The sequence below is a fragment of the Micromys minutus genome, assembly GCF_963924665.1.
Source record: "Micromys minutus genome assembly, chromosome: 30".
NCBI lineage: Eukaryota > Metazoa > Chordata > Mammalia > Rodentia > Muridae > Micromys > Micromys minutus.
Window position 1 is genome coordinate 22105148 of NC_137965.1, and position 13986 is coordinate 22119133.

General features: G+C 35.3%; 1 protein-coding gene across 6 annotated transcripts in view; it reads left to right on the forward strand.

The window, feature by feature from the left end:
• The window catches only part of QKI (QKI, KH domain containing RNA binding), a 104137-nt gene that overhangs the window by 721 nt on the left and 89430 nt on the right, over nt 1–13986 (forward strand). Inside the window, exon 1 of one of the 6 annotated variants that reach the window (XM_080941825.1) lies at nt 219–318. The exons of the other annotated variants lie outside the window; for them this stretch is intronic. The gene's annotated coding sequence lies outside the window, so the exon portion shown is untranslated. Of the gene's footprint in view, nt 1–218; nt 319–13986 lie in introns of those variants that run through there. 6 annotated transcript variants of the gene reach the window in all.

The following is a 13986-nucleotide window of genomic DNA, read 5'->3' on the forward strand; positions in this document are numbered from 1 at the left end:
TGGGAGTTTAACTTCACTTTTTTTTTTTTTTTTTTAAAGTCGGTGGTGGTGGTGGTGGTGGTGGTGGTGGGGGAGGAGTACGAAATACCGCGATGACAGACCTGAACGGAATCCGAGTTCGGAAGAACTGGGGCGGAGGGTTCGCTCCCGGCGTAGCTGCCTGCATTTGCTGGAAGTTTGAAAGGACGGGGATAAAATAGAGCAGAAGTTTGCAGAAACCGAGTTGGGAGCGTTGTGGGGAGCGACGATTGACTGGAAGATTAATGCGGGCCAGCTCTGGAATTCCTTTAGGAACTTCTCACAACAGCGATCTGGAGTGTTAGTTTCCAGTAGCTGTGGGTTTATGTGGACGCCCGGGGCGGGGCTGGGGGGGGGGGATTGGACCAACAAGTCTGTTTTGAAAATCGAGTAGCGAGTACTTTCTGTCTTCTCTCTTAAAGTCTCTGAGTGGACTGTTAAAACTATGTTGTACAGATGAACATGGATTTTAGGACCTTTAGAAGAATTTCGAAAAATTTCAGAGATAGCTGGGGATATCTTCTGCTTAGGGAGTTGGCATATCAAGCAAGAACAAAAGACTCCGAGCTAAAAGATGGTTAAACAATCATCTTAAGAGCTTCTATTGGTAGGGGAGCCTTGGGTACTATTTAAAACAGAAAACATTCAGTTATTCCGCATGAGCATACAACAGTAACATATCGAAAGAGACATTTTTTTACTGTTCGGTTAGCATATTTGCTAGTATTAAATTGCCCTATAGAAAACTCGAGCTGCCCCTTTAAGGGTTTTGCCTTTCCTATTTGTGTTGGCATTTGAAAAATTGTGGAGGCAGAAAACTTTCTGGAATGTCCAAAAAAAAAAAAAAAAAAAAAGCTGGAGATCTTAAATTGAGTATTTCCAAGAGTGAGCGCTAAGGGGCGCCAGTTATTTTTTTTAACCTTGGAAATGTTCGGAACAAGATGGGTAGTATGCTTAATAATCTGACCTATATTAGGTGCAGTCGAAACACTTTTTTAGATAACTTCATTTGTCATTATCCACAAATGTGATTAGAGATGAAACACCTAATACATTATTTCTTCCTTGACATTGGTTTTCGTGCTATTAGTATCAAAATTATGAAGAAAAATTAGTTTTAAAAAGTTAAAGGGGAAATTTCTATAAAATTAGAACTAAAACACATTCTTAAAATGCTTCAGATACTCAAGTGCCTTAGTGGAGTTTATAAAAAGTTTAAATATGCTATAAAGAAAACTAGTAAGGCGTTTCTTTGGTTAGTTGTAATGGCTGATCAAGTGTTTGATTTCAGCTTGATCAGAAATAACTGCCTTAATTCTTCGAGGTTGTCCTTAAGTCTTTCAACTAGAGGAATCTCAATTATGTCATTTCTGCACAGGCTTATTTCTCTTGGTTAGAAATAGTAACCCTTTGGGTTTCAAATGCAGAAGACAGCTAGTTCAGGATTACACTATTGAAAGTAATGTTTGGTGTTTCCTTGTCATGTTTTCTTCATCTTCACCGCAATCCATGTGTACGTGAAGTCTCAGTCTAAGCTAATGTGAAGATAACTGGGACATTACAGGAGACAGCAGATAGACCAGGGGTTGTGTTTTCATCAGACCAGAGAACTGTGCAGGAAAGGCACTACTCTGTGTGTCGAGCTTCTGACTGTACTTGTTAATCTTACTGTAAATTTAATTTGACATAAAAATATTGTTATCTTAAGTGCATCATCATAATTTTCTTGGTAGATGACTTAATTGTGAAAATTGGCAACTTGTCCTTTACCCCCTGTGGCCTCTCATTGTCCAAAACAAATTAATCATGACTTCTGTTTGTGGTTAGGGATTACATTTTCCTTTGTCTGTAATGCTAGGCAGAAAAATTACTTTTAAATTCAGATAAAACTAAGTTTCACTTTAGTGATTAAAATGTTCAGGGACAGTAAGATACTCTATTCTCTGATAATTAGAAACTTTGAATGGGACTATTTAGCAATTTAAAAAAAATTCTTTTCCTGCACTGAACTTTTAATATAGTTCCTGTTTGAGAGTTTTCATTTGGTTAGTTAACAAATGTGGGAATAAAGTATGTTGGTTTTTCTACTTGTTAAAACTTGAATGATACAGAAATTGTATATTGATTCTTGCTGGCTAAAGAAAGTAGCCTGTAGACCATAACTTAGGTAAGTCAGCTCTTGTGTTGTTGGGTGTTAATTCTGATTGGTGAGTTGTGTCAGTCTTTCTTTCCTAGTATTTTTAGCAGAATAGCTTTTTTTTTTTTTTTAAAGTTAACAATGTATGTTAGGTCAGGGAAGTTCCTAAATAAAAGCTATAACTTGAGTTAATACTTCTAAGACTTAAAGGATTATTTAATTAGAGATGAGCAGAAAATTACAAATAGAATGTGGGTCTTAAACTGCTTTTTCTTAAGATTTTAACTGAACCTCTTCATTTCCCTGGGATAAAGTAACATACTTTATCTTAAAGACTTTTCTTTGTAATGAAAACAAAACTGTTAAAGTAATTGAATTCAAAGCATTAAGAAATTAACATTTTGTATTTTAATATTGAAGATAGATGTGCAGCTGTAAATAACACGGACAAATAACAGGTAGAGAAAAGCAAGAATGTGATACATGAACATCGAATTTCCAGCTTTAACTCTTTAGGCAAGATTATGAGAGGGAGGCTGCTTCTATGAAAATGAGAAGGTGTGGTTTGATGAAAAAGGGCTGCCTGAATCTTTATGGAAGCTGTCAGAAAAACCAGAGTATAATTCAGGAAAAGTAAACAAATATGCTAGATTCTTTATGAATGGTTTAAAAACTGTTTTTATATTTAGATAACCCTTTTTCATAAAATTTCCTGCTCCTTAAAGTTGAGACAGTTTCTAGTTAAAGTTGGCTTTGCTATTTATGTTTATCTCTTGAGAATGCGCTCAATGTTGCATGAGTCATACCTCTGCTTTTCTTGGATTTTAATTTTTTTCTCTTTGAGTAAACTTGTTTGTCCATAAACACTGTGGCTTAAAACTTTGCATGGCCATAGATACTAAGAGGACCTTGGTTATATAGTTAGTTAAACTTTTAGATTTTCTTCTGTTTAAAAAGCAAATCATTGTTGACAGTAGTTATTATTGGTTAAGCATACTTTAAGGTGGGGTAATTAATTTGTTTAGGAGCTAAAGCATTGCTTTTGTCATCCACTCAGAGCTGTAATAAGCTGCCATTTTCCTCCAGCTCTCTCCAGTATGCTCCTCAGGAGATGCTGTGGGTCAAATGGAAGCAGTTTGCCCGTTTGTCCTGTATGTACACCACACTGCTCTGGAGGTGGAGTTAGTGAGCTTCACCATGTTTTAGAGTTAAGGTTGTAGTTAGATAACAGCACAATTAAGCTTTGAGAGTCACATTTCTTAGTATATTTGCTGTCATTGTCTTCTGAGATGAGTATGAGAATATTAAAATAAAAATTCTGATTGGCATGAGGGCATGTGTTCCACAGTAGGGACCTTCAGAGATGTCTCAGATCAGCATTTGACCTTTTAGGTGGTTTGAACATTATACATTTCTGTCCTGGAGCTGGAGTCTCACTAGTTTCCCATCAGATCAAGTGGTTTTTTTAGTATCTAAAAAAGAAACAGACCTGTGACAAAATCTGACAAGTATTACCTCCTGTTGCTGAGACCCTTGATAAAGCAGGGTTAAGAAACACTCTTTGCAGCAGCTGGCTATACTTAGATGTATAGTTTTTGCTTTTCTTTTGTTTTTGGTACTAAGAGAATTAATTAAACCATTCGATTATATGGACTATGGGCCTATAAACATAGGACCTGCACTTTGATTTATTTGAGAAAATCAGTTTGTTTGATGCTGTTGTTAGCAAAAATCCCTTTCTGTCTGAAATGGAGTATGGGTTTTGCTTGTTAATAACTCAAAATGCACTGAGCAACTTTCTGCTCCTAGTATGTTGTGGGGAGAGCTAAATCTATTTTAAGGGTGAGGGATGGATGAAATGGATCCATGTTAGGGGGTCATGATTAGAACTATGTGCTGCTGTATTTACATGGCTAACTTGAGGATTTCCCCTTTTCTCCATTCTTTAGTTGACATTAAGGCAATACTGTAGGGATTTTAAATGCAGGATTTTTTCCCCCTTTGCAATGATCTCTTTTAGGAAATATATATATTTTGGAGGACTCAGATTACTTATTTGATGTCCAAGGAATGATTTCTTCCAGTATCGTTTTTATTTAATATAAAAACAAAATGAGCATAAGTACTAAAATTAGTACAGCTTGTAATCCTAGTGTGGCTTTATTAGGAGAAAAGCTTATAAATATAAACCATTTTCTTCCTGGTGCTATCACCATTGGAACTTAGATCTGATTTGTTTTTGTATGCCTTGTTAGAAGTGACTCACTCCATGTGTATAACTCAACTTGTAACAGACACTTTCATGTTTAAATTTGAAATTACAACAACTTACATTCCTTTTGATTTCTAGTATTTCTTAAAATGCTTTGAATCACAATATAAAGATGGAATTAAACACTAATACTTTAAACACATAAAGCAGTTTTGTAATAATCAGTGAAAGCTTTGGGCTCTTAGAGAGTAAAGGTAATGTATTTCCTTTCCTTTAAAAAAAGCCCCCTCCCTTTGTAATATATTATTATTTGTAGTACTTGTTCTGTAGGTGTTTGATATTGATTTTACTTTGTTACCATCGACAAGGGTAGGAATTAGAAGTATAAATTTTTTTTTTGGCTTATGTAGGGCTGTTTCTGGCATTCCTTATGTCCAGATGTCCACCCATACACAGAAACATGTCAGTGCTTATATTAGGTTTTGCAAGTTTTCACATTTTTGGAATTATGTGGGTCATTTTTTTAGCCATTTGCTCTTAAAATCAATATATATGCCTTGTATCATTACTGTTATTTGTATGAGAAGAATTTATCAAATGTAGGTTGTTTTAGATCCTGTTCAAAGGCAGTAGAGTGCCAGGAAAACAACCATGAAAAGGTAGATAATTCCACAAAGTGGTCCTTTGTTGTCATATGATACAAGGAGAAGGCATGCTTGTGAGTGTGTGAATCTGTAAAGGAAGGCACCAAGTGAGTGCAGGCCAGCTTAATGGAGCTGGTGAATTAGGGGGAAGACTGGAAGCAGGTTGTGGAGGTAGTGACTAATCTGCTGGACTCAGGATTGAAAAGGTTTAGGTTTTTAAGCCTTCTTCTGGATTTAGAATGAAACCAAATGGTTATAGAGTCAGGGACAACTTGGTCAGTAGCAAGTTATTGAGAGCTAGGTTTATGATTTGAAATATATAGGACAAAGTCAAGCAAACATATTTGTCTTAAGAACATACTTAGGAAAAGTAATACTAAATTTTGGGGGCTAAAGAGATTGCTCAGCAGTTGAGAGCAGGCTACTCTTCCAGAGGACCTGGATTTAATTCCCAGCACCCACATGATGGCTCACAACCATCTGTAACCTCAGTCCAGGGGCATCTGACATCCTCTTCTAGCCTCTTTGAACACTAGGCCTGTACCTTCACACAGAGTATAGTATATCATATATGCAGGCAAAATGCCCATACACAACACATAAAACAAGTAGAAATTAAAAATACTATGAATTAAAATTTTTGAAATGTTTCATAGACTTTAGCATTGTACTATTTACCCAGTTTTAAAGTTGTTTCATAGATAGTGTGGAAGAAAATATAGAAATAACACCAAGAAATACAGTTCTTGGATGAGACTTAAATCAAGTGATCATATTCAGAAAAATGTAGACATAGTGGTCTAGAGAGGGTGGGGACTTGCCCTTATCACAAATCTGGTTGTTGTAGAGGTGGTGCACGACTCTTCATTCTGTATGCTGACTTGTTTTATGATGTGCCACTCATGTAAGTAGACTGAGAAGAAGAGAATTACAATGTATTTCCACACAGTGGTAAAATTGTTAGAGCTTCCAGTTGTGAACAGAGGAAAATGGAAGTAATTTTGCCATTTCTGTGCTATGTTGGACTTTTAACAGATGCTGGTCAGTTTTTTGGAGCTAGTATAGTCTTCCTAAAATAACTAAAAATAAAACTTTTTGACAGTTATGATTCCAAAAGGGAGAAACCAAAGGTGTGTTTGGAGGACTTAAATTTACTTGAACTTTTCTGTAACCAAAAGATAGAGCCCCAGTTCTTAAAATATTGTTATACAAATGAATTCAGTGTTTATTTACTACTGTTGCTATTTTTATTACTGTTATTTTTAGTAACCATTCAGAGGAAGCAGTGTTTCTCATTAGAAGATTTAATATAGAGGCTTAATACTGTTAAGTGATTCAAGCCAGGAACATAAGTTTGCTTCACTTTTAGATCTGCTTGAGGCAATAGTTGTTTTTATTGTTGCTGTTGTTTTTAAATCAGGGAGGTAACTGGAGAATGACACTCTGTAAAGCAGCTGCTGTGACCCTTTAATACAATCTCTGATGTTGTGACCTCCATCCATAAAATTATTCTGTTGTTACTTCATAACTGTAATTTTATACTGTTATGAATTGCAATGTAAATATCTGATATGTGGGATATCAGATACGTGATCCTTGTGAAAGGGTCTTCCCATCTCCAGTGGGGTTCAGAGTCTTTGCTCTAAAGAAAGATGATTGTGAGCTGAGGAGTAAGTATGCTGCATTCAGTGACTACATCCTATTCCCTATACCATTTTATGGAGGATGAGTGACTTCATTTGTAATTCTGTTAAAACCTTGAAGTAGAAGTCTCAGTTCTTTGTTAGCTGTGCAAAGTAATTTTATTACTTAGATACAGTTGTATGCTAAGAATTGAACCTAGAGCATCATATATGCTAGGTAAATTTTGTATTATTTGTTTTATTCTTATAAATGGAATTAACTCCCTTTCCAAGCAAAATCTGTATATTCTGAGGATATAAGATACAAAAGACTGCTCATATGAGAAGTCTTTTTTTTTTTTTTTTTTCCTATCAGTATTTTTAAGTTTTCTCTGGTAGGAATAATCTGGTAGAGAAACCTGAAAGGCAGAGGAAGATGCTTTATCCATTAGCTGTATTATGTTCTTGAGAATCCTAAACTGGTAGTTTACAGGTCACAGAGCTAAAGTGTCAAGTAGACTTTCTTGAGTAGTGTAACCTGGTCTTGGTAGTCTGGAATGAAGTGAGTGGGAAGGTATGCATTAGGAGAAAGAAAGGGTGTCAGTATCAGAAAGGTAGTCAAAAGGTGCCACTGAGTTTAAAGTTAGCCTGATGTACATAGTAAGTTCTAGGCCAGTCAGGGCTGTCTAACAAGACACCAGAGAAAAGGATGAGGACTGGTGATGGCCGGATGCAAGACTTCAATGGTTCGCTGGTTAGTAGGAATGGCAAACGCTAGGAGAATAGTGAACAGTAAGTGAAGATTAGAGAGTAGGTAGAATCAGGATGGGATCGTGGTGCTTTTAAATACTGGACTTGGTAGTTGAATTTTATTCTAGGGATTCTTAGGGCTTTGCTGAAGTTTTTGACTTTTTGAGTGTGTCATAGTGAACTTGTGCGTAAGCTAATAAAAACACATGGCGTATAGGTATATATAGAGTCAGGGTGAAAAGTTAAGCATTTGTGTATGGCTGACTTGCTATATGATTCCTTTCTCCACAAGGCTGGAGAACCCAGAACCTCATAGTACATAAGCCCTCTTCTGCAAATTTCAAAGATACTTTCCTTTTAGACAAACGCTTTCTTTGTATTTTGTCGTGACAGAGTGTGTGGGCAAATGTGTGTGTGTGTGTGTGTGTGTGTGTGTGTGTGTGTGTGTAGTTTTCACTTAAATGACCTAATTTTGGTCATTTAAGAGAGAATTGAACTTTATTGTAGTTTGGGATGTAGGGAGGAGACAGGGTTTCTTTTTGTAGCCCTGGCTGTCCTGAAACTCAAGAGACCCATTTGTGTCTGTCTATAGAGTGCTGGGAGTGAAGGTGTGCATTGTGACAGCACTCTGCCTGACAAAAATTGCACTTTTTAATGTCTTTAAATGGAAGTTGAAAAGTGAAGAAACTTCTTGTGTGTTAAATCAAATCTGCATTAGCAAGCACAGTGAAGATTTCCTGAGCATTACTATAGCTGATATGTGTTACTTCCGCTTCACTGGATTTTCAGCATTGGTTAAAATATAGTAGAGATACTGATAGTCCATTTTTAAAGATTGTATCTTTCAAAATTAATATTTTCTATTAGTGACACAATAACAAGTCACTACTCAGATTTCTGTAGTTACATCTAGAGTGTTCTTTATTCCTGCAAAGTCCAAATCAAATAGTTGAATCTTGTTATAATTTTACATTTTTTAAAATTTCAAAACATCTTTAAAAATACCTCAATTTGAACTTTAAAAAAAAAAGATTTATTTATTTTAGTTATCTGAGTACATTCTTGCTATGTTCAGACACACCAGAAGAGGGCATCAGATCCAGTTACAGATGGTTGTGAGCCACCATGTGGTTGCTGGGAATTGAACTCTTAACCACTGAGCCATCTCTTCAGCCCCTCAACTTGAACTTCTTTGTTGGGAAATTGTTTCTTATTCTTTGTATCCCTAGTGTGCTGGAAATTATACTTACATATTTATTTGTAATTTTGTATTTGTTTGGTATGTTTAAGACTGGGTCTTTACTTTGTATATCAGACTCCCCTTGAACTTACTCCTTTGTGTGTGTGTGTGTGTGTGTGTGTGTGTGTGTGTGTGTGGCCTCAAATTTGTGATGATCCTTCTGCTCTCAAATGTAGGAATTACATGAGTGCTGCCCCCTCACTAGGTTTAGGAAGTTAGATTTAAAAGGTAAAGCAGGTTGAAGTATAGCATGTTTGGAATATATCATAGGTAGTGTTGTGTTCTTAAGTTGTATCACATCAGTAGAGACATTAGTCAGGTTCACTGTTAGTGAGAGTTAGATTGTTACCTGGATTAGAGTGCAGAGGCAAGAATCTGGGTGGTCCTTCTGTAAAACTAAGGTTTTATTTCTGTTTTGATTAGCCTTAGGTTTGCTTTATGAACCATTTATACTATGGTTACCAGCTGCTAATCTGCCTGAATACATCTCATGAGAAAGCCCACCACCACAATGCTCTTCTCATTGTAATATTCTTCGAACCAGTATCTTGGTAGCCTTTGAAAAGTTGAACTTTGAACAAGAGGGTAGGTATTATTATTTGAAATAAAATTCTATTGTGAAAGCTATGTAGATTTCTCATTACTTAGCCATAGATTTGTTAGCTGCTCAGATGGTGACCTTTTATACTCATCAAAGTGCATGGATTTTATAGTTAAGTGTGGTCAAGGATAATCAGATTGACTCCTTTGTCTATTGGAATGTTTCTTGCTTTTTGTATATTCTGCAACTACTCTGTTTTCTGCTTCATATGTAAAACTAGTCTTTTCATTCACTAAGGTTCTTTTCCATTCTAAACGGTGTTACAGACTATATTTAGGTGCAAACAGTATTCATTATTGTTGGTGTGAGATTATTTTTAATACATTTTCTCTGGGTGCAAATAGGTACTATTCATTTTAAAGTTAGCCAGTTTGTGTCTACATTTTTGGTCTAGTTTTATCATTCTTTTTTCCACACCAAAGTAATATTTTATGTTTGTTTATCTTGCCTGCATGCATGTGTTTACTGATTGTGTACCTGATTCCTATGGAGTCCAGAAGAGTGTGTTAGACCCCCTGGAATAGAGTTGCACTTTTGAATCATCATATGAGTGTCCCCTGGAAGAGCAGCCAGTATTCTTAACCACTGAGCCATTACTACAGCTTTTCCTTTTTCTCTTTTTTTTTTCCCCATGTGAGAGAGGTTTATTGTGGGGGAAGAGGATAAAAGAGGGTGATGGAGACGAGGGAGAAAAGAGAGAAGAGCACCAAACAACATTCTTGATGGTGATACAATTACTTACTTGGTTCTTTCTATAGTATAAAGGAGATATTCTTAAAATTAAAATAATCTGCAAACTACTAAATATATTTAAATTGTCTTACTTATTTTACACATTATAAATTTATATGCAGTGATTCTCATTTCTAGTTTGCTTTGCTTTTATGTGTAGTGTCTCTTTTTTTTAATATTAAATCTTACTATCTACTTTTTGATGTCAACATTTACTGTGTAAGCTCTTTTATTGTACCTTTTAAAGTAGCTTTTACCTGAAGCCCAGCAGCGATTAGGAGTACAATCTTTTAAATGAGAGGTGTGTGTGTATGTGTGCTTTGTGTGTGTATGTGTGCTTTGTGTGTGTGATGGAGATGTGATCCACAATGAATTTTAAAAGGAGAAAGTTTTCTCATCAGACTAATGCTTTAGATCTTATCCTGAAGGAAAGGAGCAGAATAGAAAATATCTGCAAAAGAGTTTTTAGTGACAGTGAAAGTTATTTACAGACCTCCCTGGTAGAAATGAAGCTTTGAAGCTGTATTTCTCTATACTTGGAAAATCTTTCCTGCAACCTTTTGTCGTTAAGAATCTTTAACAGTAAGGAACTTATGTTCCAGCAGATGGGGATATCAGTACACACAAGAGCATTTAGTGACTAAAATGTGTTGGGAAGTGACTTGTCAGAAAAGAACATTTTATTCTTTATATTGTAAGGGAAGGGGTTGCTCAGGAATAGGATGAATTGTATTTGATTGTGCTTATGATGGTAACTGTGCCTAAGTTGTATCTTTAAAGATTTAGTCTTTAAGAGACTATAGGTTGACTATTTAATGTAACTAGCAGATTTTAATTTTTTTTTCTGTAATGTTTTCTGTTTTATATTAGTATTGAAAAGTTATTTGGGGTGGGGTACTACATTTCATACTAAGCATGCATTTACTTGTAATCCATACTGTTCTGAATCTTGGATCAAGTGATTGCTGTTTAGTAATATCAGAAGAAAAAATGGGTCATAGCTTACTATTATGTTATATGAGGAGAAAGTTCTTTTGAGAATCATAGTTTATTACAGCAATAAAAAGTTATCAGCAGTTAAACCATAATCTTATCTCATTTTATTGCTAGAGTTTATAGCATTACAGGGTTTCTTTCCTTTTTCTTTTTTTCTTTTTTTCTTTTTTTTTTTTTTTTTTTGGTAAATGTTAAATATTTTGTTTTAAAATCTGCCTTAATAGTTGTTGAGAAAAAGTGTTCTTCATTACTGTTTGGAAAATGTGTGCCTTTTTAGTAGTTGTCATATTTTCTAGGTTATTACTGTATTTTTCCAGTTGTGAAATATTACTGCTTTTTCAGTCACTTGAAATTAAACTCAAGTATAATGAAAGGATGTGTCTTTTGTTTGTTTGCTTTTTATGGAGACCCAGGAAGGAAGAAAGTGACATAGGAACTTTGGTACAACTATACCAACTTGCATTATATTTGTTGATTTTCTATAATGCTTACAGAGAATTGAATGCAGAAATTTTCATTTAGGAGCAGGACTGTACTTCTCTTCAGAAGAGAGCAGGAGAGTAGATGAGAAAGCTCAGTTTTTATTGTGGCTCATGAATTAATCCCAGCACCCAGAAGGTAGGCAGAGGCAGGAGGTTCTCTGTGAATTCAAGACTTCAACCACTCCCCCCCTTACATGGTAAGTGCCAGGACAGCCAGGGCTAAGTAGAGAAACTCTGTCTCAAAACCACAAAGACAGAAGATTGCTAAGTCTGGTGAGCATAATTTGGAAAATTGTTTCTTAGTGTGTAAACTTTTGAGAAGCTTGAATTCTTTCTCTTACTAATTAAGAAGTTGTTGGAAAGAACTAGACAGATGTGCTTTACTAACAAATACTCCTTAGGAAAAGTTTTAGATGTATCAGTTAAAAAGTGAACACCATATATAATAGGAACTGAGTTTTGGTGAATTTCCTTCTATGCTTTATTAATGGATTTGACAGGATTAAGTACCCACTGAAATACTGGCCCTTTGTGTTTCTTAAAACGCATGCACCACGCACCCATGAAGTATATTTGTTAACAGCATTTTTTTTCCTTTGTAGTGGTGGCAGTTTTGATTTTTTTTTTTTTTTTTTGACATGCCACTCTACTTCTAGAATATGTGTGTGTGTGTGTGTGTGTGTGTGTGTGTGTGTGTGTGTGTGTGTTGTAAATGAATTCCAAAATCCATCAGTAAGTCCCAGAAAGCTTTTATGACTGGGTCGATGTATTTAATGTGAAGTGAGTATTTTTGGTGTATTTAATAGAAAGCGATTATTATGTTGTAGTGTTTTGAATTGCAGGATACCCTATTTCATGTGCTAATTTTTAGTGACTTAATATACTGAAACTTTACTGAAAGTATGTGTGGGATATTATGGGGGATATAGTAGAACTCAGAATTATTCCATAGTTATTGATTAGTTAAAGTGACCTAAACAAACACAGAGACTAAAACCTAGTACTAGAAAGACTACTTTAGATTGGGTGGTTCACCAGTGGTTCTAAAGAAGAGATGTACTCGGACTTGTTCTCAATGGACAGAATTTAAATGGTATAGGAATATGCACTAGACCCAGGAACAGTGTCCTTGTACAAGGACATTTTGAATTAAACTTTAAATACCTGAAGTTTATACTCTGACCAGGAGACAAGAGAGCTATAGAAACTTTTTCTTTTAGGGTTCTTAGTTGTTTCCCACTTTGATCTTACCATGTTTCTGCTTTTAGCCTAGGTTTTCTTTAGTTGTATGAACATTCAGTTACAATGTAATTCCTTATCCCTTAATGTAACAGGCTGATGTACTTGATACTGCTGTTTTTTTCCTTTCAGGTTTTTTTCCTTTTTCTTGGTTTTTGTATCTTTTGGGTGCTGGAGTATCTTACATTAGAAGAGTGAGAGAGACTAGTTTTAGTTAGACTATAAAAGGACCGGCTAGAGTGGTGGGTGGCCTGTCATGTTTAACAAGTGTTTTGTTGTTTTTTCCTTTTTCATAAAAATACTACAATTCAGAAGTTTTGGAATTAGAATTTTGAAACTCAGTCGCATCTTTAATGTGCATGCAGATATATACTTCATTGATGAAAACGTGAAGAAATTTTATAGTCTCAACCTTTTTAATGCTATGACTCTTTAATACAGTTTCTCATGTTGTGGTGTGGTGACCCCAGCCATAACATTTTCATTGCTACTTCATAGGTATAATTTTACTACTGTTTGGAATCAGTATAAATATTTGACATGAAGGATATCTGATATATGACCTCTTGAAAGGGTCTTTAATACCCAAAGGGGTTGCAGACCACAGGCTGAGTACCATGATATAGACAGTGCTGGTTTCAGGAATGGTAGCTAAGTTGGCTCTTTTGTAGAAAATATGTAAGTTATTGTCAACAAGTAAAAGTACCTTTAAGCCCTGATCACTAAGAGAATTTTGTTATAACTATTAATTTGTGCTTTCTTCAAATGTGAAGTCTCAATTATTTTAAATTTTATTTATTTCCCAAGTCTTTTTTAAAAACATTTCTTCCAAATAAGAACAAAATTAAGTATACGCTGCACAGGCTTACTATTCATTAAACCAACTTCAAACCAAAGACAGAAGTCATTGTTTGCAGTTGCCAGCTGTCTACTATTTACAACCATTTGTGTTGCTGTTTCATATTGTTTGTACTTTGTGGGCTAAGATGAAGCTTTTCTTCATCTTAGAAAAGCAGTGTGAGGGCTGAGGGTCTGTTTTAGTGGTAGAGTACTGTCTTCATTGGTAGACCACTTGCCTTCGGTCCTAGGTCCAATTACCAATACTGGGCTGGGTGGGTAAATAAAAAGTGTGTTGGATAGGAAAATAGTTAGGGAAGATAAAATGAGTTTGGAAATCCTAGGTTAGTTTTTAGGTTATAGGAAAATTGTATTTTATGTTGTGGTAAGGAGGGGTATGGTGCTATTTTATTTTTCACTTCATTTTCATCTATATGAAATTTGATTTTCAGGTATGAGTTAGCTGAATGCCATAA